Raw genomic sequence first — 25,460 nt, 5'->3', positions numbered from 1 at the left:
TCCTTTGTAGTCCTAATTTACTTACAAAGCAGTTCTGGTAATTTAAAAAGTTTTTTTTAAAAACTGTGGCCTCTCCACTCACATTAATTTCCCAGTTCCATAAAATACTGTCACCAACAGGTTTTCTATATGAAAATGCTTTCTTATAAGACCCTTCCAGGTTGGAAGACTCAGGAACCCCCTCCCTGGAAGGGTTCAAGGCCAGGCTGGACCGGGCTTGGAGCAACCTGAACTAGCAGAAGATGTCCCTGCTCCTGGCAGGGGGCCTTGGAACTAGATGGTCTTTAAGATCCCTTCCAACCCAACCCATTCTATGATTCTATGATTTTTTGTTTTGCTGGAATGGAGGGAAATAAGAAAGATAGAAATTTTAAGGGAAAAAAAACCCCAAACAGTTGGAAGGAGAGTTTGGATCTTTTTTTGCCTGTTTCAAAAAACAGGAGGTTGGAATAAAGATGTTAGATGCAGGGGGAGAAGTGAGTGTTCTCTGAAACCATAGCGAGACATGGAAGTGCATCCATACAATGCATTCTGCTTTGTAGTAACACTTCACAGAAGGACCAACAAAGTGATCATTACTAATGCTTTTCGGCATTTATCCTGTGAAGTTAGTAACTTGTGTTGTGAGTCTCCCACCTTAACTGTAAGGAGTTTCAGACATATGAAGCCAGACTGGCCAGGCAGTGCAGAAGGACGAGTGAATGTTCAAGGGAGGCCCGTGCAGGTTATCAGGGACCTAGGACACCCTTCCCCCTCGTCTGCTTTGATTACCAGCTCCTGGAGAACCTACTGCCAGAGGGTCTCTGATGCATTTAACACTATTAAACGTGAAACGCCTAAGCAATATTTGCAGCGAGTGACACAACTGTGCCATACTTTCAGAAGGACCCTCCAGGGTGATAGCATGGAAGGTAGAAATCTGTCACTTAGCACACATGGGGAGGAAAAATATAAAAATGGATCATTGCATGGCCACTAAGGATCACTAAGGGAGGTTACAGAGCTGGCTGTACCCTGCAGCACTGGTTACCATAGCAAACTCCTCTTTCTCGTTGAACATGAGGATATGTAAAAGCCTGTTTTTTTTCTGGAAACAGTTATTGCATTGGTGTTTTCAGAGGAAAAGACATCCCACTTATCTTCAAAGGTAAAAGTAGAAATAACAGTCCAGACACAGGTCAAGGTATAAGCATTACTGCAAGATATCACGTGCCTATGACACCGAATAATTCTTTCAAAACTTGGAAGTCTCCACAAAATGTAGAATTTCCCATTCTCCACATGCTTTCTCTACTTAGGGATTATTGAGAGCTCTTCAAAATCAAAGCACCTTGAGATGGGATTTGAATGAGCAGAGGGCAGCGGTTTGGTGCAGAGGGTGGAGGGATCAATTTTATTCAAGAACACATTACAGAAAGCATGAAAAGGAGTTCATGAAGTACCTGAAGTTACGTGGAATGGAAGAGAGGAGCAATACTGGAACATATCCAGTGCATTTGCTAGCACAGTGTACTGAAAAATGCTTTCACATCAAATACCACCCTGATGTCTGCTTCCACATCCCATGGCATTATGCAGCTGCCCAAATCAGCACACTGGAGTTGATACCCATTTCCTAAACAAACAGACACGCAACCAGTTCCAGCAGTACTGGTTAGACTACCCAAAATCAGAAACAGAAACCTCCATGCAGGAGGCAGCAACACACACGCATATTTAACATCAATACCCACACACTGGTTTTGAAGTCCAAACCAAAAAAGATATAGTCTTTGAATATGTATCACAAATGGAGTAAATCACTATGAAAAAGAAAAAAAAAAAAGAATGGTAGGAAATGCACAAGTAAAGTATAAAGCTTTTATGGTTACATTCATGCATCGAGGAAGAAAGGCAGTAATGAATATTCCTGTGGAGGATGCATATTACTGTTTACATCAAAGCAAACGACAATTTAAATGCTAATAATTGCATTCTCTGCCAGTGAAGATTGTCTTGAAGGAACAGAATAATAATCCCAAGGGACATTTAGAGATGTATATTAGATCTGGACTGACAACAAATTACCACTGACTCTTTGAAAAGAATGACCAAAGCATTTAAGGATGAATCTGCTGAATTCAATAAACAATTTCCAGGTGATTTCATTAGATAATGAGAACTTATTCTTTACTGAGTTATCAGTAGGTCCTAGAAAAAGGACAAATAGTGACAAGTACTAACAATACAATACGCTGGCAGCATTTGTTTCCAATCCCAAAAGCAGATACAGGATCCTTGCTGCTTAGGAAATGCTGCATTGCATTACATTATGAAGACTGATCTTGATTTTATAGGCTAGATACCTTAGAAAAATATTTTTCTAATTTCAAATCCCTTAGATTACTTTACTACACATTTCTAATTCACTAATCATTTGCAACTCCTCTAAAATCCCCAATAATGTTTTGAACTATCATCTTCTGCCTCCTTTGTTACATCACTGGGCTTAAAGCTGAGTCTGAGGTGGCTCCTTCCGAGGGTCCCATGAAAGACAGCACTTCTGCATCAGGGAAGCCACAAATCCAGGCAGCTGCTAACACTTCTAGCATCCACTTTATTTAAAAATATAAACACAAATGAAACAGGTCAGACTAAAGGTCCATCTGGCCCAGCACTATTCCTCCGGCAGTGAATAACAGTAGATACTGAAGCACATAGATACTTTAGGAACAGCATAAATGTATCTCACTTCGGTACTATTCACTTTCCTGAAAATTTTTGGCTCAAGAACTTTCTGCTTTAAAGATCACTGGCTTTGTGTTTAATACCTCCAATAGATTTTTCTTACATGAATGAGTCCAATTTCTTTTTGAACTAATGTAAGCCTTCAACGTCCCTGCCATCCCACGGGTATGAGCTCGACAGCTGAACTACACATTGTGAGAAGGACTTTCTCTGTTTGCCTTAGCCTGCCTCTGGCCAGTTCTGTTTGCTGTCATCAAGCAAGCACTCATTCTCTCCCCTTTCCCTAGCCACCCACGATATTATAAACTTGTGCCATAATTCGCTTCAGTTTTCTGGGTTTTTTTAGGTAACACCTTCATTTATTTACCATGTAGAAGCCATTCCGTACTCTACTACCACCCATCCTTTTTTAGAAAATTAATTGGTAATCAGCAAAGTTTTCACCAAACTTACTGACTGCTGAATACATACAAGTAGGCACAGGACAGAAGCACAGAGAGTATTCTCTGTGGCAACATTATACTGCACTATGCTATATACTTCAGTAACTTTTTGGTTGATGGTATTTCCGCACCTACTTCTGCAACCAGCTCAACAGCACTGCTTGGGTAGATGCATAAGACTTTTTTTTTTTCCTCCCATGTGTTAAGAAAGACAGACATCTCTACAACTTTTACCAACTGCTATAAAAATAGTAAAGAGGAATGTAATACTGTACAAAAATGGATACCTGGTCTTGCCCACAGAAGGTATTACAGGAGAGAGGAAAGTCCTAGGGAATTCTTTCCCTAGGGAGTATTTCTGTCCTACATGTGGTCTGAAATTATGTGCAAAATCTAGGTCCTCTGCAGAAAGAAAGAAAGTTGGCTGTTGAATAAATGACTGTGCAAGGCTCTGGTGCTTCTAGAGCTGAGCAGCGGGTAAAACACATAGAGAATGACATTAACAGTATGAACAAAAAAGTAACAGAAACATATAAAGCTGAAAGAAATTAGAAATAATTATCTGGATACAAAGTAAGTAAAGAAACTGGAAAAAAATAGGAAGCTTTAAGTTATCACCTGGTTGCCAATTTTTGGATTTTCTAAGCAGTTTTGTCTCTAAGACTAAGGCAATTAGAAGTTTTTAAAAGCTCTTTGGAAAATGGATAGTACTGAGCATCTAAGCCAGCAAGGTAAAAGAATTCCTGTGCATAAATCTAGAAATAAGGATATACGGGCAGCAACATCTGCCCATTATCTGGAGTAGGATGAGACTCAAAACAAAAAAACAGCAAAAGCAGCAGGAGATGTTAGCTATAAAAGCAATATAATCCTGATTTTTTCCTGACTAAGGGAAAGACATCATTTAACTTCATTGGGTCTTGGATCTGGCACTAAGTCCTATTATACAGGCCAGATGCAAGGAATTTATTCCCCTTAGGAGAAAGCAGGAGAAGCAGATGGCTGTTTCTAGCAAACACATTGCAAGCCATAAGAAGAGTCTGTATTTCCTGTGAAAACCAAAATTTCACTAGAAATAAGATCTCTAAAACCAATGCGTTCCTTTAATGGCTCAGAAAACAATAACTTACTTATTATCCCATCATGCCTAAAGGTATTAAACATCATGTGCTGGATTTGTTCCTTTGCTTCTCAATTCTTTCAATTCTTTCTGTACTTCAGATGGTGGATGGTCTCCACTTATGTACTGCTGTACCCTAATCTATTTTTAATATCTCAGTGTTAAAGTGTTCAGCCTGCAGGGCATGTTTAGTTTTAAGCTGGTAAGTCCCATTTAATTCAATGGCCAATTGTGCGCTCAAATAACTTGCTGAATCAAAGTCTTTTGCATCCACCAATAAAAGTAACAAGAAGTTAGCCTTCTCATTTGGGACCCAAATGTTAATGTGTAACTCAGCTAAAGGACTGACATCAGTGCTTGTGCGACTGCATCACCCTTTGCTAAACAGAAGTAACAGAACGAGGCATTTTGAATTTTGGCTGCCTTTTTTCCCCCTCCTCATCTCACTAACAGTTTGTGAATATTGTTCACGTTAGGCAGCATCTTAAAGCGTTCCTTGGCATCAAAATTGTATTGGGGAAAACCTTTACACTCTTCTGTTCTGTTTTGCTGTATAAAGACTGGTTTAATACCAATCAGCAGAATGGATGTTGACAGCCGAGTGCAGCTGAGAACAGCCACTTGCGATCTGCATGCTTCCTGGTGGAACCCAGAGCCCAGCACTTTCAAGCCCAGGTTGTGACCAGACTGCAAGAAGGATCCGAGGCACTCTCACAGAGGAAATATTTTATTCAAAGATGTGCTGCTGCTAAAATAATAGCAGAGGGGATACTGGGAATTGCCAGCCATGGAGATTGCAATTTATTATAAAAAAAGTCCACAGAATATATTGCTTTTTGAAATTGTGCTACTATAAAATATCTTCTTGAAGCTTGCTAAAGTGCGATCTAATTTAAAGCATGTCACTGCATCCTTGCTTTACATTGTTCTCTGTAGGTGTTACGGCAAGAGTTACAAAAGATCACAAGTTGCCATCATATTTTTCTTATGACTAACAATATAACTTAAAAAAAAAGGAAACCTTAACTCTGATACTCTTTTCCCTGGGGTTTAAAAGAAAACAAACCCCCCGTAAATGTTATTTTCACTACCTTGAGTTTTATGTCTTCCATACCTAAACCAAAAGGAAAATGCTACATTATGCAAATAGGATTTCAGGGGCAGCATTAGGAAATTCTCCTGTCACCTGTGGATCCATGGCAGAAAAGACAGCTCAGGTTCCACCCACTGTGCCTGCATTTCCTCGGGTGTAGCTGTTTGTGTCCCTCCTCTCCTGCCCTGCCTGATGCCAGGGACAAAGCGGGCTCGGTAGCTTTCAGGGCAGCAGTGCTTCTCAAGGTGTCAGACCAGAACTGGTCAGTCCTTACGTGGATAAAGACCATTTATTACCTTACCATGGTTAGGTCGCAGTGCAAAACCAGCCTGTAAAACCGACTACGTTATGGTGAAGCCCATTCTCATGGCACGATTTCAGAACCTAAATTTTCGCACAGTGCTACGGAATTTTGGTTGTCATCTTGGGTATGGCTTTGCTTCACCTGCGCGACCGAACGGTGTTACCTTACTGCTTGTTCAATAGCACATACTCATGGACTCAGCAAGAAAACCATTTGTGTCCGTAAGAAAGGTTTGCAGAGTCCGACTCTTGCTCAGCCCAACAAAACTCATGGATCACCCTAGCAAAGAGCAAGGATGAACGGCTGCTCCGAATGAAGCGAAGGGAAGGCTTGGTACTTGCGTTAAACAACGGACCTGGAGCTTCTGAGAAGTCAACCACACCGCACAGAGAACAACGCAAGGCCAAAGGTAACGCGTTACGGTTTGCTTCAGCCTTCATAAACAGCGCCACAGCTCAAAGAGTACTCAGAAAGACATTAATCTGCTTTGTTCTGTAGATAAGGTTATTTCAAGGCTTCTCTCTGCTTTTCATTTTCTTTTACCTTTCTGAAAAGCACCACTATTTCCAGATGAATTCTCCGTATCTGGTCTCAGTCGTAGAATGACTTTTTTTCAGGGAAATAAATAAAATCTGCTCACCTATTTTGATATATAGGAAAGTAAAATAGTTCCCAATTGCTTAAAAAGTGATTTTTTTTCCACTCCAAAATTACTCAATACAACTACAATTGCAAAATAATCCCTTCTATATAACTTCTGTGCACTGAGGAGAAACCTCCAAGCTAACGAAGGGCAGGGCAGGGCAAGGAAGGGATAAAGTTATGTGAGTCTGCAGTTATACCATTGAGTTTATGATCAATAGAAAATGTCCATTATTTTACACTTAAATTTTTAGGACTGCGAAGTATTGTAGGCATGTAAGAGTGGTGTGGCGTTGGCATTAGGTTTCAGTTATGGACCGGCTTAAACCTAATTGAAACTGGTGCATTTATTTAGGAGAAGAGAGAAGTGAGGTACAGTTTTCCACTCAAAGATGAATGCAAGGCTGCGGGGAAAAATGAAAGACTGCTCTTAAGGAAAGCATTTCAGAGTATTATTTTGTGTGAAGCGTGAGAAGTGATGAAAATTGAGCAACAGTGAAAAGGAGGAGTGAGCTGAAAGCCTACCCACTGCCTAGGCTCTTATACTCCAGCCTGCTCTTCAGAACAAGCAGAAAATGTAAGCCAGGTCACTGCCCGAGGGAGTTGGTGCTGTGGCCTGGATAAATGTCTTTGGGATTTGGATTCCTCCTATGCTGAAGACATGCATTTGTGGCCTTTAGAAAGGCACAGAAAAAGAGAATGTCCACCCCACATAACAGAAACTCGGCTATGGAGACAAGTCCTTCCCTGGCTTCTGATCCACCTGGAAGAATTCAGCAGAAGACCAGGAACTCAGTGTAGCAGTGGGCTGTAATTTTGACCACGCAGCTCTGGAAGGACTGTGAAGTCGTTGACTAGAAAGATGGCATCTAAACAGAATACCACTCTTACTGCTGTGTCCTGATTGCAATTTAAATGGGTACAAATGCTGGAAATTAAAATGTAGATGCTTCATAATAGTAATGAGTTCACCAATCTAAACAAAAGATTGTCACTCGTATTGTTAAATGCCCATTTTAATCACAAATGCTGGTTTCAGACAACCCTGCTGTGAGAGAAGCAAGAACTGCATTGGAACTCGTCTTTAGTAGGTGGACATCCTAATATTCCTGGAGTAGTTAGTTTATAATTTCTACACTTTCAGTGCAAGAAAAGGAAATATCTTGGTGTACAATATTTATCTAGTGATGGATTCAATGGATTCCAATACATTTCACAGAAAGCAACTGTTTTTATTACCTTATAGCTCTAAAAAGAAAGACACATGAATACAACCTTGATTAGGACTATTGCAAATAACCAATTATTTTTTATTACTTTCACTCACTGTAGTCAGGCTAAATTAATGTTCCGAGATAAGAGACTCGACTAGACAAGGAGGGAGGGAGAGAGTGCTGTGAGCGACCTTCAAGGTAAGACAGAGTGTGCAGTGAGGAATAGGAAAAGGTAGAGCAGCAAGTAAAATGGGAAAGGGGAAAAAAAAAGATTTGCAAAGCAGAAAACCAGGTTGTATGCTCAGAGCATCAGGCCAACAGGCAAAAGAGAACTCAAGAACTCAGCAGCTGCATTTTAAATGGATAAGAGGTCAAAGTCCAGCTATTGTAGTAAGCAAAAGTAATCTAGTTGGAAGAAAGGATGACTGGAGCAAGGATTTTCTCCTGTAATTGCTTGGGGTAGCAGGGACAGAGAACCACAGGTTACCATTGAAGAAAGTCATCCACAGAATAGTTTCCCGAGATACTTGTGCAGCCAAAAGCTGCTCTTTATTTCCTGAAAGGTACTGGAGAGGGGATGCACAGAAAAATGGTGCAGGTGTTTCCCTGTTCCCAGCTGTGATAGGAATCACAGGATGAAGGACTTGCAATGCCTCATGGATATTGATGGAGGAATCTTGATTTGAGGAAGGAACAAATAGATTTGGTTTCTTTCCGAAGCACGATTATCCTTTGACTCTAGTAGAACCCAAGAACCTCTGCAAAAATGAGTCAAGAACTGAGCTGTAATGTGCAATAACACCTCTGGTCCTTCCAAAGGGCCGCCCACATACGTAAGAAGCCCTTCATCCTCCTTACCTAACACCCTTTTCATTACTGTAATCTTTTTTTTAAAATTATTTTAAATTATTTATTTATAATCCTGACTTTGAAAAATATTAAAATGGGACTTTGACCTCTCCTTGCTCAAGAGAAGGAGAAGCACTTGTTTATGACATCCATCCATTAAATTCTGTTACATCCAGGAAATATATACTCACTGCCTTTTCTCAGCAGGAAAATAATTCTTCAATATAAGACACCTTACTGCTATGTCATGTATGTCTGTATGCCTCAGCATGTTCATGTACATATATATAGATAGTATGTACATATTTATATGTACACATGTAAACATATATATGTTTGTAAGCATCTGCTGTCTAGCAAAATATCTTGCTTGATGACTCACTTTATTTTTATTATCTTCTATTTTTCTAGTAAAGCAGCTTTCCTGAATTACTATCTCTAATTATTAAAGTCCACCACATTAAGACCTCATGGGGCCTCAGCTTTGCTTAGAAGATCTGGGGTTCCCAACCTTCATGACTTTATCACAGCTCTTTGCATTTTTACTATATTGAGGTTGGGTCTTACAGATAAAAATCACATGAGAATATTGATTTATTTGAAATAAAATTTCTATCCTCCATAATTGAGAAAATCTTAACTCTATGAAATGAGTGGCTTCTAAAGGTTTTAAAACCAGAAGGCCAAGTAAATCTCTCCTATGTCCCCACTACTTACTGCTCCTGTAATGTGGCCAGTGTATGCATGAGTGCATGCATGCGTATGTATTTTAACACCATTTTAGAGCTTGATTTGTGATTGTGGATCCTCAAGATTGACAACACACACTGAACCCTGCACCAAAGTTCAATAGTTCAAATTTCATGTTGAAATGTAGAAAGGACACCTCAAAGAAGAAAGTGCTACTATGTTTTTTAGCTACTAAAGTTGTTCTCATCAGTTTTGCTATAGAAAATGAAAGGTGGGAACTTTTTGTCTTATAATCACTGCCAAACTTTTTGTGCAATCCTTCCTTTGTTGGCTTTATAAGGAGACTGAAAAAGCATCCACTGAATATAATTCTTCAGATGTAGATCTGCTGCTATCTTGTCATATCTTAAAGTGATTTTGAACAAGCTTTTCTTTCAGATGTCGATCAGAGAAACAAGCCAGTAGGTGGCTGTGGAGGAAAAAAAGCAAAGACATCCTTTTGTCATCTTTGTTAGTGGTGAGGATTCGCACTGATGAAGGATTTCTGCTGTTTAGACCATGCAACTTCCTGGTGTTTGAACTGGTCGAGCGCTGAGGATCCTGTGCTTGCTAGGCAGGGAGTTTTCCTCCCACTGACCCTCCCATGCTGAGATTCAAATGTTGATTACAGCTTTTTAAGACAAGAACTTATACTGCCTTTCTTAAAAGCTGACTTACTGCATGATGTGCAGAGAGAGAGAAATTGTTCTAAGAACATATTCATATTGCACTAAATGGAAGACAAATTTGAACCATAGCCCATGGTATTTTTTAAAATTAAGTTTAATTACATTTTATATTATTATGCTGTAATGTCACTATACTTCCAATTTCTTGAGAAGAAAAGAACACCCAAATTATCATAAAGAGCAGGTCTCAAAACATTTCCTTCTAGAGGGAAATCAGTTTCTCATGAAGGACCGACCTTTTCTCACTTTGTCTTTGCAAGACTGCCACACTAATTTTGAAAGCTCCAGCAAGCCACAAAAAAAACTCTAAGTTGAGCTCAGTTTTAGCAGCCCTTAAAGTTTATCCATTGCTAGTACCAATCTATTCTTTTCTACACTATTTCAAAAGCAATAGAGAGAAATTCTTAGGGGAAAATTCAAATACAGAAAACTAGATTTACTCCTGATTACCACATCTGAAATACCATCGAGTGTAGGTATTCATGTGTTGTCAGGCACCATGTATTGAATCCCACCTCACACTCCAGTTTATGTACTTCACTGATGCTTAGGTCTTGCTCTTGATAAAGGTTCTGAAATTAATGACATCAAATTAGCTCTTGGTTTTGCCTGCTCGGTCAGCTGCAGTCTTCCCTCACCTATCGGACTGGGAATTCACTGTTCAGGCTTGTAAGAGACCTCAGGACACCGTGGGCTTGTTTCAGTGTGCTGCTGACACCCTAGGGTACCCCACTGACCTCCAGCTGCTGCCACAGAAAGGTAGGGGTATCCTGTTGTTTGGGTTTGTTTGTTGTTGTTTTTTTTTTTAATCAAACCTGCTAGTCCTATCCAGGCATCTTGGACACCTTATGGTGTCTCAGAGAGCACAAGAGGCATATGCTCAGGTAATCAAATTGAGGTCTAAGTACCAGACAACAATCATTTTTCTTCCACGCCTGACAGGCAAAGAGTACCGCAGCCTCACCTGCTCCAACAGCACACAAAGCTGTTCCCATGGAGTTGCCATCTTCCATTTATAGCAGGCTACTCTGATTTAATGATCATTAAACTCTTAAGAAATATGAGAGATTAAAGCTTCACTTTTGCCTGGAAAGTAGTGACTATTCCTGGACATCTCTCTCAAAAGTACCATTCTCCCTTACAACTGCACCAGTGTGTTAAAACAAACAGAGAGAGAAGCTGCTTTCCCTCCATTAACTGTCCTTTACAGCCTTCTTGCTCAGCTTTAATAAGAGTGGATCCCATGCAGAGAATGAATCCTGGAGGAGTAGATGGAGGAGAACCACTTTTATGAGCCGTAACTCCATCAAACACTTAGCTATATTGAATTACTCTACACCTCTTAAAAAGAAAAGTCAATATCTAAACACTATAGCCTGTCCCTTGCATGTTCTCCTTTCTAAGTTATTTTTCACCTATTTGTGTAATAGTGTTGGCGTAGTGAAGCTCACCCCATTACGTACCAGTATGACTAAGAGTGAAAGTAGGGCTAGGTTGTTCCCTTAAACTTGCATTTTTTCAACATAAATTTTATATGATGCATAAAATACATCAGACGGTAAACAGTTCCTTATATTTCAACAGCTAAACATCCAGCCTCAGTAGCTGGGAGAAAGTGCCAAAGGTTTGAAAAGCACAGCAAGGACAGATAAAGTTTGTCATGACAGTAATGACAAAGTTACAGAAGCCAGGCACCGAGAGGCTGTGCCGCAGCAGTTCAGGACACACAGTATCCCGAATGTTTTAATAATGTCCATTAGGAAGAGTAAAGCAATTAGTCTCCACTGAGAACATCTGTCCACTGCAGTCATCTTACATAAAAAAGCGCCAAAACTACTACCGGCTTTCCATTTAAAGCCTGAAACAATGCTATTTTTATTTTAGAAGAAAGCCTTATTTTGCAACAGAAAGATTATTTCTCTGTGGGCTTTCAAAAGAGAAGAATGTGGGCTCAGAAGATTTCATTGGTTTGAGCTTTACTACTTGGCCATGGAAAACCCAGCTGCCTCTCATACTGGCAAATCAGCTAATCACTGTGAAATAGCAATTGTTTTGAATGGATAATTGACTACAGGTGCAATGAATTACATACCCATTTTTGGAGCCAAAGATATAAAAAGAAGTTGGATTTTGGTGGTGCGGGTTTGTTGTTTGTTTGTTTGTTTAGTTTTGGTTTGGGTTTCTTTGTTTTTTGGTTTTTTTTTGGTTTTGTTTTTTTTTAAAAAAAAACTTTAAACTGTTTCCTTTCTAAGGCAGCAGTCCTTTGGAAGCTGGAGTTGTTGGAACAAGCTTAAGCGTTGCCTTAGGAGACACATTCCCTCTGCAATGCTATAGGGATCAGCAAAATCAAAACATTTGTTTCTTCTATGTTATTCTTAAGAAAAAGGAGGGACAGAGTTCTGAGGGGGAAAGAGGAAGAGAGAGAGACACACTAAGATCCACAGTCAACCCATGATGTTTTCGTTGACCACTTAACAACAAAGTAAAACAAGCATACCGAAACACATTCTCAAATCCTATACTGCACTGGCTTTCTAAAGGTCATAACCTGTAGTCCTGTCTCCAGGATTCATGCACTGTACCGTTAAGCGGTGAAGAAGTTAACTAAACCAAATAAGTGAAGCGTGAACACCGCATACGGCATACAGAAAGATCCAAATACGAACTAGAGCACTATATGCTAGTTGCTATACAAACACAGATCAAGAGAGAGGAGCTCTGAAGAGCTGAATCATTTGTCACAAGAGGTTTCTAAATTGCTCTGCAAATTATACATTTAAGAATCAACATCCCCTGCACTGCAACATATGGCATATTTAGGATGCCACACAGCATCTGTTCAGCTTTACACAGCAACCTCACACCACAGTTCAGCAACAGGAGGTAGAACAGTAGCTCCATTCCCACAAAGAACCAAGTCAGGAAAAATCTCACCTCTGTAGCAGGAACCAGTAGGGAAGTCTTCTCTTGCCTTTGCCAAAACAGTGGCATGGAAATCCTGGCATTGTCCAGTGGTCTGTAAGTGGTATGTTCCAGCTGCGCTTGCTGCTGAAGGAATTACCAGCAACGTGCTGGACAAGACATGGTATTTGAGATCTCAGGCAAGCTCCCCATCAGAGGAAGACGACTACTTTCCACCAGTCTCCTGGTCTTTGATTTTCCTTGGGCATTCCTCCCTCAGAAGCCGTTAGCAGGGCTGAGTCTCACGACACCTAGCAAAGGCACGTACGCTCATGAACAGCTTGATTCCACCGCTGCTTTCGTTGCTCCAGCTCCTATTCTGCTGCCCTTCCTCACCTACAAAACCCCTCAGGGAATCTGTTTCTCCTTTCCTAGGCTCGGCCTGGTGCTGTCTCTCTCTCCCCTTCAGACTTCAGAAGAACCAGGGAGAGTTATGGGTGTTGGGGGAGCCCCCCTCAGTACGACACACCTACCGCCAGGCAGAAGGGGCAGCCACAGGCGAGCAGTTCCTTCCCTTCCTCATCACTGTTGCAGCCCTGAAGATTTAATCTGCTAAACTCCTGAAGTGCAGGACCTGCACAGGGGGAGATAAAGACAAGGACTAATACTGGAATGTCCAGCATCACATAAAAGCAGGCAGACTGCTTCAGATCACCATCTCCAACAGTGGCCATACCTAAATAGCCAAAGGAGAGGAAGAAGAGAGCAATCATTTGTAATACTTCTCCCGAGCATTCTTCCAGCCACCAGCTATGTTCAGTTCAGGCATTTCCTGATCCTCACATCATTTGTCTATCTAGTGACCCAGCCTTCAATGGGTTTTTTAACAAGTACTTGTCCAGTGTCCCCTTGAAACCCTGTATCAACCATCCTGCAACATCAGTATCCCTTGGGAAGGAATTGTGCCGCGCTGTTACTTACTGCATTACGAACCAAGCCGGACAGAGGGTACCCTTGGGTTTCCTCTGGCTTGGAAAAGTGTAACACTGCTGAGGTGAAAGGAGCGATGTTTCTTGCATCAGCAGAGATTAAGCTGTCCATCTAGTCATGAAAAAGAAGAAGCAGGAGGGGAAGAATATAGAAGGGAAAAATAAGTGGTAAGAGAAAGAAGAAAAAAGAGATGGGAAGACAGTTTTCTGAGCTGAAGATGTTAGTGTGACAGATAAAGAATAGGACAAATCTCCAGACTGCCTGTTGGGTTTAATACGCTAGAGTAAGAGTGAACTAGAAAATTTCTTTAGAGCCTTCAAAGAAAGGTTATTCCCTGTCTGTGTGGCAGGCATTTACATGCATGCCTCCTATTAACTCTAATGGGACATGCAAATCTTCCCAGAAAACTCCCACTGAGTTTTGTGCATAAATCCTGCAAGAAAAGATAGGTTAATAGACCCATGGGTATAAACCAACTGCATGCTTATTAACCTCTGGAATTTTTCTTGAAAATAACTCTGATGACTATTGTGGGTTTTTTTGTAGAATCAAGGGGACATAACTATGTTAAATTGCCCCTGTGCTGTTATGTGGAAGGTGGTGCTTAGAATTCATAAACCGCACAGCAGAGGATTTAGTCAAAACTGGCTGTTGTCTAATTCATATCTGACATGGGCTGGTGAATTTCACTCAACTCGCTCAGTAATTTATTTGATGCATCTGGTCCTTTTTCCTTAAAATCAATTGCTTCACAAATACATACAGAGCTCTTCATATATATTTACGAAAAAGATCTATTATTACTTATCTCTGGCATGCCTAAGCCTTATTCAATACTTGTAAATGATTACTGAGACCGGACATATGTCACTGAAGTGTGCTTTTTCAAAAGATTCATCTTTGCCTTTGGAAAGTAATGGTCCACATCCTCCCATGGTGTGAAGCTGAAGATCGCCAGGAATCTGTGCCGCTCCCTGCCTCCTCGGCAGCTGCCCATTAGCACCAGCAGACTCCTAAGGGGCTCCACGGGAGACACCTCTCTCTCCATAGGCCACCGAGTGCCTTCCTTAAGCTGCATCTGATTATGTTTTAAATTACAAGTGCTTCACACTCCTATGCCACCTTCAGCTCGAGAAGATGAATCAAAGGACTACCTGGTAATTATGTAGTTTCAAACACTTCCGTGGAGTAGGAAACTGCTTTTATGCTCAATTTAGAGAAAATAAATTCTCAGGGGTTAATTAACTTGTGCAGTGCTGCTCAGGATGTTTGGTCATGGAGCTTCGGAGACACTAAGTGAGTCTTGATCTAACCATCTCTCTAAGCCATTTTTTATCTCCTGGTTGATATTTGACCATTGTGTTTGCTGCTGGCAGGGATTTTGGCTGCCCCAAGCGACCGGCTCGCCAGAGGCTCATGCATTTTCTCGCTCACCTTTCAGGCTTGGTGTGCCTGGGCTGCTCAGGAAGGCAGCACCGCAGAGAAATGTCGCTGTGGCCCATGAAATAGGAAGGACCAGGAATTAAGTGACTGCGACTGAATCTGGAAAGGCCAGCTTAAAGTTACAGAGAATCTGATAAGCTGGATTCTGCCTCGGTTTATATTCCTGTATGTTTTATGAATATGAGTATTATATTGTATATTACCAAGACAAACACTAAATAGTGACTCTCCCACTGTACTTTCCACAAAGCTGGAAACAGAGAGAACAGCAATTAAGAGAATTCAGGACATTTAGGCTAAATACCACTTCAATTTGTGAACAGTGAGCTCTGTTACATCTTTCGTGGAGAGGACTGCTCTCCTCTTTAGGACAATTTTGCAGAAAGAAAAACAGGAAAGTAAAAGAATAAAGGGCATGTGGGCTTTCTTTTGTTGGATGGGAGCCACACTGGTTGTTCACCGCAGCATCTAGTAGCTTCCTAATCTGTGCTGCTTCTGCAGTCACTAGGCTGCTGCTAAGTCGATAATGGAACATCACAACTGATAGTAAACATAAATCTGTTGACTTTTTTTCTCTAAGAGCGTAAGTCAGCCAAGATCTCCATACCGCAGCAAGTGGCTTGGAACAGAAGGCGACAAACTACACAATATCCCTAGGAAATCAGGCTGCAATCTGCCAGGTGTACGCTACCGCAGCGCGTGTGCCTTTGCTAGTGTTGGGACACGCTTGCTTGGGGAAAAGCCCTGTCGGCCCCAAGACTGCGTGCCTACCAAGAGCTCTGATCAAAGCTTAGCACGAGTCAAGTGCCAATCTGAAAACACCACTGCCTTTATTTGCGATCAGCTTTACTGCAAAAAAACATCATTTTGATTCATTATGCCCGAAGCTGTTGAGGCTTCTCTGCCATCTAGTACGCTTGCAGTTAACAGCACCACAATTTACAGCTTTTCCTTGAGTACCTCCATGCTCCCATACACTGTTGTAACGTGCTTAATGAAAGTAATTTCTGCAGCAGATAAGAACCACTTTTTCTTTACAGGGGCTTTAAATTGTAATGGTATATTAAACCCCAACTATAGATTGGAAAGGAAAAAAACCCACCACAACAACATGATTAGGCATGGAAACACTCAGTAAAACTGTTACTTATAATGAGTAAGAAGATGAAGATGTACAAATAAAAGCACAGCATGTTTTCTTTGAGCATCCTTATTAATGAGAGGGACTGTGGGGCTTCAGTATTAAACAGCCGATGAACAGCAGCCATTTACATCCGAACAAATTGATCCTAGCAAGATTAGCAGAGCTGGGGGACAGATTTCAAGCCTCTCATTACTTTATATGGAGACAAATCTTAGACGGGACTGCCTCCTCACCTTCAGCAGGGTTATCCCTGAAGAGCGCTTTAAAGGTGATTTCTGTGCAGGCTGGGCTTTGCAAGGAGGCCAAGGGACTTTGGTGCTCAAGGGGAAGAGGCACTTTGTCCCCACCGATCTGTGAGGGAGCTGCAGCATCCATCTGCTGTCAGTTTTTAACACGAGCCCAGGTTTTTCTTTCCTTGGAAGGAACTAGGATAAAACTAATATAAACGCATTTGTTGGTTGTTGTGCCACTGGGAGAAGTACTGAGTTTCTATAAATCACTGGAAATACTTGACCAGTACATTTAAATTGTATTTTGAGGTTTGCTTTTTATAAAATTATTATGCAGTAGAATCAGTGTGCTACAGCAGCACAAGCAGGAATAGCTTTTCATGGAAAGCTGCCAGTCTCCTGACTTGCCTATAGAAAAAGATGAGTAAAGCAAAAAAAAAAAAAAGAGGTTTTGCTTGTGGTTTGTTTTTTGTTGTTGTTTTCTTTTTCAGGCATAAATAGAATGAAAATTTTGGAAATCACAGACCGAAATAAAAGACAATGGCAGGTAAGTTTCCAACTCTAAAACCCTGAGGATTTTATAGTCACCCCACACGCTCCCTTTTGAGCTAAGAACCATAATATTCATCTATACAGAGGATTCACATAGATGGCTTGTGGGAAGCTGAATGGGCTTTCACTGCAAGAAAATACTCTTCTTTTCTGGTCTGTGTAGGAGGACCCAGTTATTCTTTCCTATTTAATCAGCATATTCACTTAGAATGTGCTGACTGTTCTTGGTTTCATAACTAATAGGCAATATAACAGTTTCATCAAATCCAAAATGAAATGTGCAATTTAGAAGGCTAAACAGAGCAATGAAATATGTGATTATTTAATAGAAAATAGTGATTTGAGATCCTCAATCCTGTTCAGCTATCACTGAATTTTGTTTGTAACACAGAGTCTAAAGTCATCACTTTCTAAATACAGTGTACATGTAGCTAAACCTTTTAATACAGGTAGTTTTGCCCGTTTTCTGTAACTTAGTGCATAATAATATACATAGGGCCAAAGAGGAAGCTTGGGACCCCTTAAACCCTGGGAGGTCTGCTCGAGAGCTGCTGCATTAGGAGGCTGCTGGACTCCCAACCGTCCAGAAGAACAGAGAAGAGAACAGGCAAGAGAACCTCATAGGCAAGATTACTGTGATCTATACAGAGAGATTTTCTTACACTATGGTTTACAACTACAATTACAATACACAAAAGAAGTCAAAAGTGGGCACCCTGGTCTTCGTACTAAATATTCATGAGGATTTGCTTTTTATAGTGAGCTTCCATGCAGAAATTTCAAAATTCTGTTTTCTCTGTCTTTCCTCCTTCCCTCTTTTACATCATTGATGTGAGCTATTGGTACCAACTGTATCCTGTATCTCTGGTCAGGATAATAAATTTGACAAACTGAGCTTGTATTTCAGGAAGATCTTCCTAGGGCTATCATCTTTTCTGAAGCCCTCTCCTTACAGCCTCTGGCTGCAGGAGACACAGGACTACTTTTCCATCACTCAACCTTCCATATGAGCCAACACACAAATTCTGGGGATGTTGTGATCTAGGGTCTATTTCTACCAAAAGAATTGTAACAATGAGCCAAAGCTCTCCTACCACCACAATTCTTAATAGAGACAGCTCATAGGCCATACACCACACAAGGGAAGAAAGCAGAAACAAATAAAAGATGAAGAGATGAGACAAAGTCAATACTAGTAAGTTTAAAGCAAAGAAGTCAAAGCATTAGAGAATTAGAAAAAAAAAACAAAACAAAACCAAAAAAAACCCTAGACACACAGCAAGATGAAGAAGCAAAGGAGGAAACGGCAGCTCTGCAAGATGAAAGGTCAGCCCATTGCAAGGAGCTCTGACATACCCCCGGGTGACAAGTGCCTGACTGTCCCAGACTGGGCGTGACTGCCCTTGAGGTGATAAATATATTAACGCTCAGCCTAAGAGCATGTTCATCTTAGCTCATTACCGGGACTATTAGCAAAAGTCAGATAATTACCAGGTAACGCTTATCACCATGTATTCATAACCATATCATCCTGCTTTCAAACCTCCAAGCCTTGCCAAAGGTGCCCAGATAAGTCACCCATAGACACAAGAGTTACAGTGTGACAGAAGGAAGCAATCCCCTCTCCTTAAACATCTACCACTGCCTCGCATACTCATACTTCTCATTCTCTCTCCACTGTCTTACATGGAAACAGAGGCGATGAGGTGACTGAGAAACATTTTAATGGTAAGGTAAGTATCTCATTTGAGACATTTGTTACCCTATCTCTTCTGTGAAACAGAGATTTGGGAATCTTCTTATAAAGAGATGGAGAAATTGGCTCATTAAAAAGGGAAATTATCTGCATGGGTTCACTAAAAAGGAGTACTGTCAGAAGAGTATGACAGAGTACATCGATGAGGACATCAGGACAGAAGCCAGTCTGATGTAATATAACCTAGAATCCAGAAAGGCTTTTGACAGCATTTATTTTTTTTTTATGAGAAGTTAAGCAGAGCAGGCCTAGTTTCTGGAGTAAAAGTCAGAGCAATAACCTGCATATAAAGCTGACTGCTGAACTGTAAATGGTAAATCTCATTTTTAATGGGGAGATGTGATCTCTAGCAAAATGGAGTGGTAGGACTGGTTTTACTTAACAATTTTAATATATTCACTGTTTGAAAAGAGGAACAGCTTGACATGCTGGTTCTATGCAAAAGGGATATCATAAATCTTACTTAATTATATAAATATTAATCCTTTCCTGTAATTGTACCATAAACCACAGAAGTTATCTGATAAAGGTTAAAAGCATTAGACAGATTGGCAAGATTGTCTTTTTTCCTTTAAGACTAGTGCAGTGATTTTTTACCCTTTCAAAGATATACACCTGTCTAGAGCAGCTGGTTTTCCATCACCTTCAGGATTTGTGCTTCTAAACTCCTGAAACTTGTGATGGGCTGAACACCACCTGAGGAACAGGGGGCTGGTTTAAATTTTATAAAATGAAAGTTAATCACCGAGGGTCCTTTTGGCCTCCAGGTTCTCATATATGGAAAAGGTGTTTGCTCTCTGAACATTTTTAAACAGGCTGCAGCTAGATCTTGCAGGTTATGAAGGAGATTATGGAGACCGAGCCAAGGCACTGTGTTGCAGTACTGGTGCTTCAAGAAATGCCATGACACGAGATGTCCCCGAGATTTTGTTCTTTGCTCCCAGAGGTTCTGAATAAACTCATAGGTCATTCGTTACTCACGTGAACCTCTCCTCTATCCATGCAGAGTCTGCATGGTCTCTGTCACTGGAGGTGGACCGCTCTTCCCGTAAGGTCGAGATGCTACATCTGAGCAAGCTTCACAGTTTCCATGGTGCTCTGTTTCCTCCTAGGGAGGGAAAAGTCATGGAAGTCGTACAACAGGGAATAGCCTTAAAAAGGGGAAGAAGTATAGAAACTGTCTATGCTTCCCTCTTCTCCCCTTTCTGCAGCCACTACAGTATTTGTTCAGCTCTGATGGGATGGGGACAAGCACAGTGAGGTTAGAGAGGAACCGTCTAGGGAGGCAGTAGGGCCACAGCAAAAACAAAAGAAAACCAAAACCAAAAAATGCTACTCCGGCTGTTTCAGGATAAATACAGGTTGCTGTCAATTCCAAATGGATGCAGAGAAATTAGGGCAGTACTTGTTTAAATTCATTACTTGTTCTGAATCTACTAGTTCCAAAGGGTGCAAGACAGTCAGAATTTCTTTCAGAAGATTCAGCCAACTTCTGGTAGGGGTAGACCAACAAACAGAATACCAACAAACAGAACAAAGGCCACTTTATAAACACATATAGTGGACATTTTATAGTACCACTTTTGAGTTTGAGATGCTATACAATTCACAGCTCAGATGATCTCTGATCTCCAAAGATGACTGAAATAGTGTGCAAGTGAAAAGCAGACAAAATTGAGATGGTACACTTTGACATGAATTCATAGTCTCAGTCAAGTTTCAAGTGAAGAGATGCCAATAGCCCAGAAAATCACAGTCCCCAGGGAAATACTGGACATCCCACCAGGGCACCCAAGGCCTGCCTGGAGATGAACACGCCAGTTCTCTCTGATGATGGATGTAAATCATTCAAGTTTTTAAAATAGGGATAATAGGATGCTCTGCAAGAATGAAAAATGTACTTGGGGAGGAATGATGGAATGATGAAGGGTAATTGTTGTCTGGCTAATCAGGAACATAGTTCTGCCAGCTGAGCCACTGAAGGTGAGGTGACAACACAATCTTTCACTAATTTAGAGTCTGATTCCATTGTGGAGCAATTAATTCCTGAGTTCACACACAAAAGCTTGACGCACGGATCCCAGCAGGGAAGGGAGTATGCTTTAATCTTGCCTTGCAAAATTCTTCTCACCCATTCAACCAAGGGAGTTTGTTTCTTGGCAGACATGCAACTATCATTAGATTTTAATTATCAGTATAAATGGAAAACAAGCATAGATGACACTTGGGTATCCCACTTCCTTTACAGACTTGCAGGTCTGCTTTAATCTGATCCATTACTGCGTATTGGTGCAGAACACTGAGTGCACAGAGTGGATTTCCAAAGCATGGGTCCTGAGGATGCACGATACAAGGATGCTTGGGCAGTATTGAGCACTGGCCTTACCGAACATGAAACAGCATCCTGCAAAAGGAAGACTTGACATAAAAAAACACCATGCCTGTGAGCAGGCTGCTGAGGGTGACAGGACAAGGCAAACTGGGGAGAGCAATAAGAAAGCCTGTCAAGTATCTGTTTCCAGATATTAGGATTGTGGTTAATAAAACAGGAAGAAATTGAAATCTTAGTGCATGGGTGAAACTGCCAGCACTACAGCAACATGATGGGGCAACCTGTAGCACTGGTATGTTAGTATCAAGCATGTCCAGGAATGACAGGCAAGGAAAGAAAGAGACAAAGGTCTGCAAAACTTAGGAGAAAATGGTATGTGCTTGCTCTAAGTTCAGATGGGAGAGAAGAGTCAGAGCTGCAAGAAGTTATGAAGGAGGAAAAAATAAAGGGGAGGATTTCCCAGCAGCAGCCCATTGCAGATTCTTAGCTGGAAGCAGAGAATGAATGCAGCTGTGCTTAGGAATGGACTAAAACCATAAGTAACCACATGATGTTTTCAAGGATGGTGTTGTAAGAGAAGGACAATCCATAACTTCATTGAGATGCTTGTTTATATAAGCATACATATATCTCCAATCAGTCATTTTTTCGTGCTAAGCAAAGAGGCATTCGGTGTCACCCACCTCTGCGAGTGTCAGCTGTAGCTCATTAAACAGCTTCTGCGTTTGATGATGCCCTGGTTCCCAAACTACCCAACGTCAGAGTGCACAGCAGTGCGTCACGCAGGAGATGAGTGGCAACCCTGCTGGCACTGCTGCACACCAAGGGGGTGAAGCTTTTCTGAGCCAATTCCCCTATTGCAAAATTAAACATATATACAATTCCCCCAAAGAGCGCTCATGCCAGGTTATCTTAACCATAAGGCCAGGATATTTTTTGGGACACACTCAAGCTAAAAGCTAAGATGGAAACAACACGCTTTGGGGAAACTAACTACAAGGGGAAAGGAATTTTTTTCCTCATTCAGTCCAGGGAGGACTGGTTGGAAAATATGAACGTCATTTGTAAAATACCACAAAAGAAGACTTTGCTAAGGAAAGGACAGTATGAAAGCAGGAAAGCAAGGATCAGCAGACTTCAGCAAAAATAAACTCAAAAACCATCAGGAAGATTTTAGAAATATAATCCAAGGGATAAAGGTGTACTGTTTGAGAGTCAGCACTACTGAGAGAGACTTTATTAAAGACACGACAAAGTGTCCCAACACAGATGAAAGATAAGAAGCACTGCAAGAGAGTATTACAAATGTATCAGAAGCTCATTGCAGATCTGAAGATCAGAAAAAGTCACTGCGAAAAAAAGCAGTGGAAACAAGACACATTGCTGCAGATGACAATAAAGGAATAGCCCAAGCATGAAAATACAGAATTAAAAAGAAAAAAAAAACAACAAACAATAAAATACCCAAATCCCACCCAATACTGGACAAGACAAAGCTAGCAACCGCCAGAATTAAATAAACAAAATACATGAGAAGCACAGGGAGGCAAAGGAGAATCCAAACCCATGCCTGACGGAAAAGGAGAGCATCCCACAGCCGCTGTGGAGAAGGCTGGATTGATACTGCCTTTTGTTCCACCTTCAGGCAAAAGACGAAGAACATTTAGGTGAGTTAGATATACTTGCACGAGTGACGTGGGATGAAATCCACCAATATTTAAAGAACAGTTTTAAAGCAGTTGGTGTCAAAAAGTGATGAAGGGTGGAGACATCCCAAGAGATTGGAGGAGGAGAAGTAAAATACCTATTTTATAAAGTAAAAAAGTTGTGGGGGGAAGAAGGGTAGAAGAGATTCAGAACTACAGAATAGTCAGAACGCCTTTGGTTTTTTAGAAGAATTCTGAAACAAATGGCTAAACGCCTATTTCAAAAACTAAATTTTAAGGGCTGAGAAACATTCCAATGGAGTAGCCAAAAGCAAATCTTCTGAAATCCTTACTTTCCCTGTTTTTCATTTTATTTCATTTTACTTTGCCAGGACATCTGACCAAACAGATCAGGAAAAAACTGTGATATACGAATCTCAGCATCAGTGGGATTTCTGACACTGCCCTCTATGTCATCACTATGAACAAACCAGGAGAACATGGTCTTAGTGTGAATGGGCAATACTGAGAAAAAAACAACCAACCTCACAAGAATTGTTCTCCAGAATTAATTGTACAAACGGAGGCAAACTAGGGGTGACCTTTCTAGGGTGATTCTTGCAAATAATCTCTTAAATGCTTTGTTATCTTTCCTGCTCACAGAGCAGAATTTGTGGAAGACACCAGACTAGAGGGATGACAGGACTGGAATGCAAAGTGACATGTGCAATGGCTACGTATTTTTTAGGAAAGACAGGCCAGCAAGGAGAGGTGTTGGAATTGCTCTTTATGTGAGGGAGGAACTGGAATGTATCAAGCTCTGCCTGGGGCTGGATGAAGAATGCGTCAAGAGCTTATGGGTGAGGATTAAGGGGCAGGCCAACATGGGGGACTCTGTTGTGGGTGTTTGCTACAGGCCACCTGATGGACAAGCAAGTCAATGAGACCTTCTACAGAGCTGGAAGTAGCCTCATGATCATGGGCCCTGGTTCTCGTGGGGGACTTCAACCCCCTCAATGTCTGCTGGAAAGCCAGCACAGCCAGGCACACACAGCCCAGGAGATTCCTGCAGAGCGCTGGTGGGAACTTCTTGACATGGGTGGTAGAGGAGCCAACAAGGTGAGATGGGCTGCTGGACCTTGTGCTAACAAAGAAGGGCTGGTTGGGGATGTGAAAGCTGGGGATCGCCTTGGCTGCAGTGGCCATCAGATGGTGGAGTTCAGGATCCTGCATGCAGGCCTGGGCAGGCTGGAGAGCTTGGGAGGAAGGACCTCATGGAGTCCCACCAAGGCCAGATCCTGCCCTGGGGAGGGACAGCCCCAGGCACCAGCAGGGGCTGGGGCTGAGCTGCTGGGGGGCAGCTCTGCAGGGAAGGGCCTGGGGGTGCCAGCTGCCCGCGGGCCAGCAGTGTGTCCTGGGGGCCAAGGGGCCCGTGGGACCCTGGGGGGCACGAGGAGGAGCGTGGCCGGCAGGGCGAGGGAGGGGATCCTCCCTGCAGTGCTGAGACCAGTGCTGGGCTCCCCAGTTTGAGAGAGATGGGGAACTACTGGGGAGGGTCCAGCAGAGGCTGTGAAGATGACGAGGGGCTGGAGCGTCTCCCTGATGGGGACAGGCTGAGGGAGCTGGGGCTGCTCAGCCTGGAGAGGAGAAGGCTGAGAGGGGACCTTACCAGCATCTACAGACACCTTAAGGGCGGGTGCCAAGAGGACGGGGCCGGGCTCCTTTCTGCGGTGCCCAGGGACAGGACACGGGGCGATGGGCACACACTGCAGCACAGGGGGTTCCTTCTGAATATGAGGAAGAACTTCTTTACCTTGAGGGTGACGGAGCCCCGGGACAGGCTGCCCAGGGGGGCTGTGGGGTCTCCTTCTCTGGAGACATTCAAACCCACCTGGGTGCGATCCCGTGCAACCTGCTCTGGGAGAACCTGCTCTAGCAGGGGTTGGACTGGGTGGTCTCCAGAGGTCCCTTGAACCTCAACCGGTCTGGGATTCTGGGGTCTTTGTACCGCGAACAAATGGCTGAAGTCAGCAAGAGAAACACCACAGAGACAAGAAGACAGCATTGTACTTGGGAACCAAATGCTTGAATAAAAGCAGGGAATAAATGACCAGGCTGCTAAAAAGGATCTTTAATTTTATGCACCACTAAGTAAATATGTGATGCTGTTGCAAGAAAAAAAAGATAATCAATAAATCAATAAAATTATACATTTCATATTGACACATTCAATGTATACGAAACACAGAAAGCTATTTGTGATGCTGATGTTCATTTCAGTGCATAAATGGCTGTCTACATTAAAAGATGGGAAAAATGTGTTTATCTTGCAGCAAAGAAAAAGCTAGGCAAGATGCAAGGTGAACACTGGGAAGGTGAGTGACAGGCAGGAACTGGCTACTCAGAGGGTGTGAAACAGCCTTTACTGAGTATCTTCGAGCAACCGATGGGACACACATCTCTTGAGAGAAGGTCGCAGCATAACAGGATCTGTCTCTATGCAGAGGAACGGAGATTATTTCCCAGGGGCCTTTCCAGCCTTCCACATCTGTGCCTCTAGATTCATGCAAGAAAAGCAGCCTTTACCAGAGTTTCCTTAAAAGATGCCTGAAGTTAGGCCCTTTTGAAAAAAAAATGAGTTAAAAAGTATTCTAAT

At 41.9% G+C, this 25,460-nt stretch overlaps 2 long non-coding RNA genes across 2 annotated transcripts in view; both read right to left on the bottom strand.

Moving 5' to 3' along the window:
* LOC114012194 (uncharacterized) overlaps nt 1-12,817 on the bottom strand; it is a 48,676-nt gene extending 35,859 nt beyond the window's left edge. The window contains exon 1 of the long non-coding RNA XR_003554503.2: nt 12,745-12,817. This is a non-coding gene — a long non-coding RNA (uncharacterized LOC114012194). The remainder of the gene's footprint in view (nt 1-12,744) is intronic.
* LOC114012186 (uncharacterized) overlaps nt 12,816-25,460 on the bottom strand; it is a 256,763-nt gene continuing 244,118 nt past the window's right edge. Inside the window, exons 9-11 of the long non-coding RNA XR_008746908.1 lie at nt 19,808-19,934; nt 13,245-13,345; nt 12,816-13,022 (exon numbers count right to left, since the gene is read on the bottom strand). This is a non-coding gene — a long non-coding RNA (uncharacterized LOC114012186). The remainder of the gene's footprint in view (nt 13,023-13,244; nt 13,346-19,807; nt 19,935-25,460) is intronic.

The sequence above is a fragment of the Falco peregrinus genome, chromosome 4, assembly GCF_023634155.1.
Source record: "Falco peregrinus isolate bFalPer1 chromosome 4, bFalPer1.pri, whole genome shotgun sequence".
Classification (NCBI taxonomy): Eukaryota; Metazoa; Chordata; class Aves; order Falconiformes; family Falconidae; genus Falco; species Falco peregrinus.
Note: the sequence above shows the minus strand (reverse complement) of the source record. Positions and strands in the feature narration are given on the sequence as shown.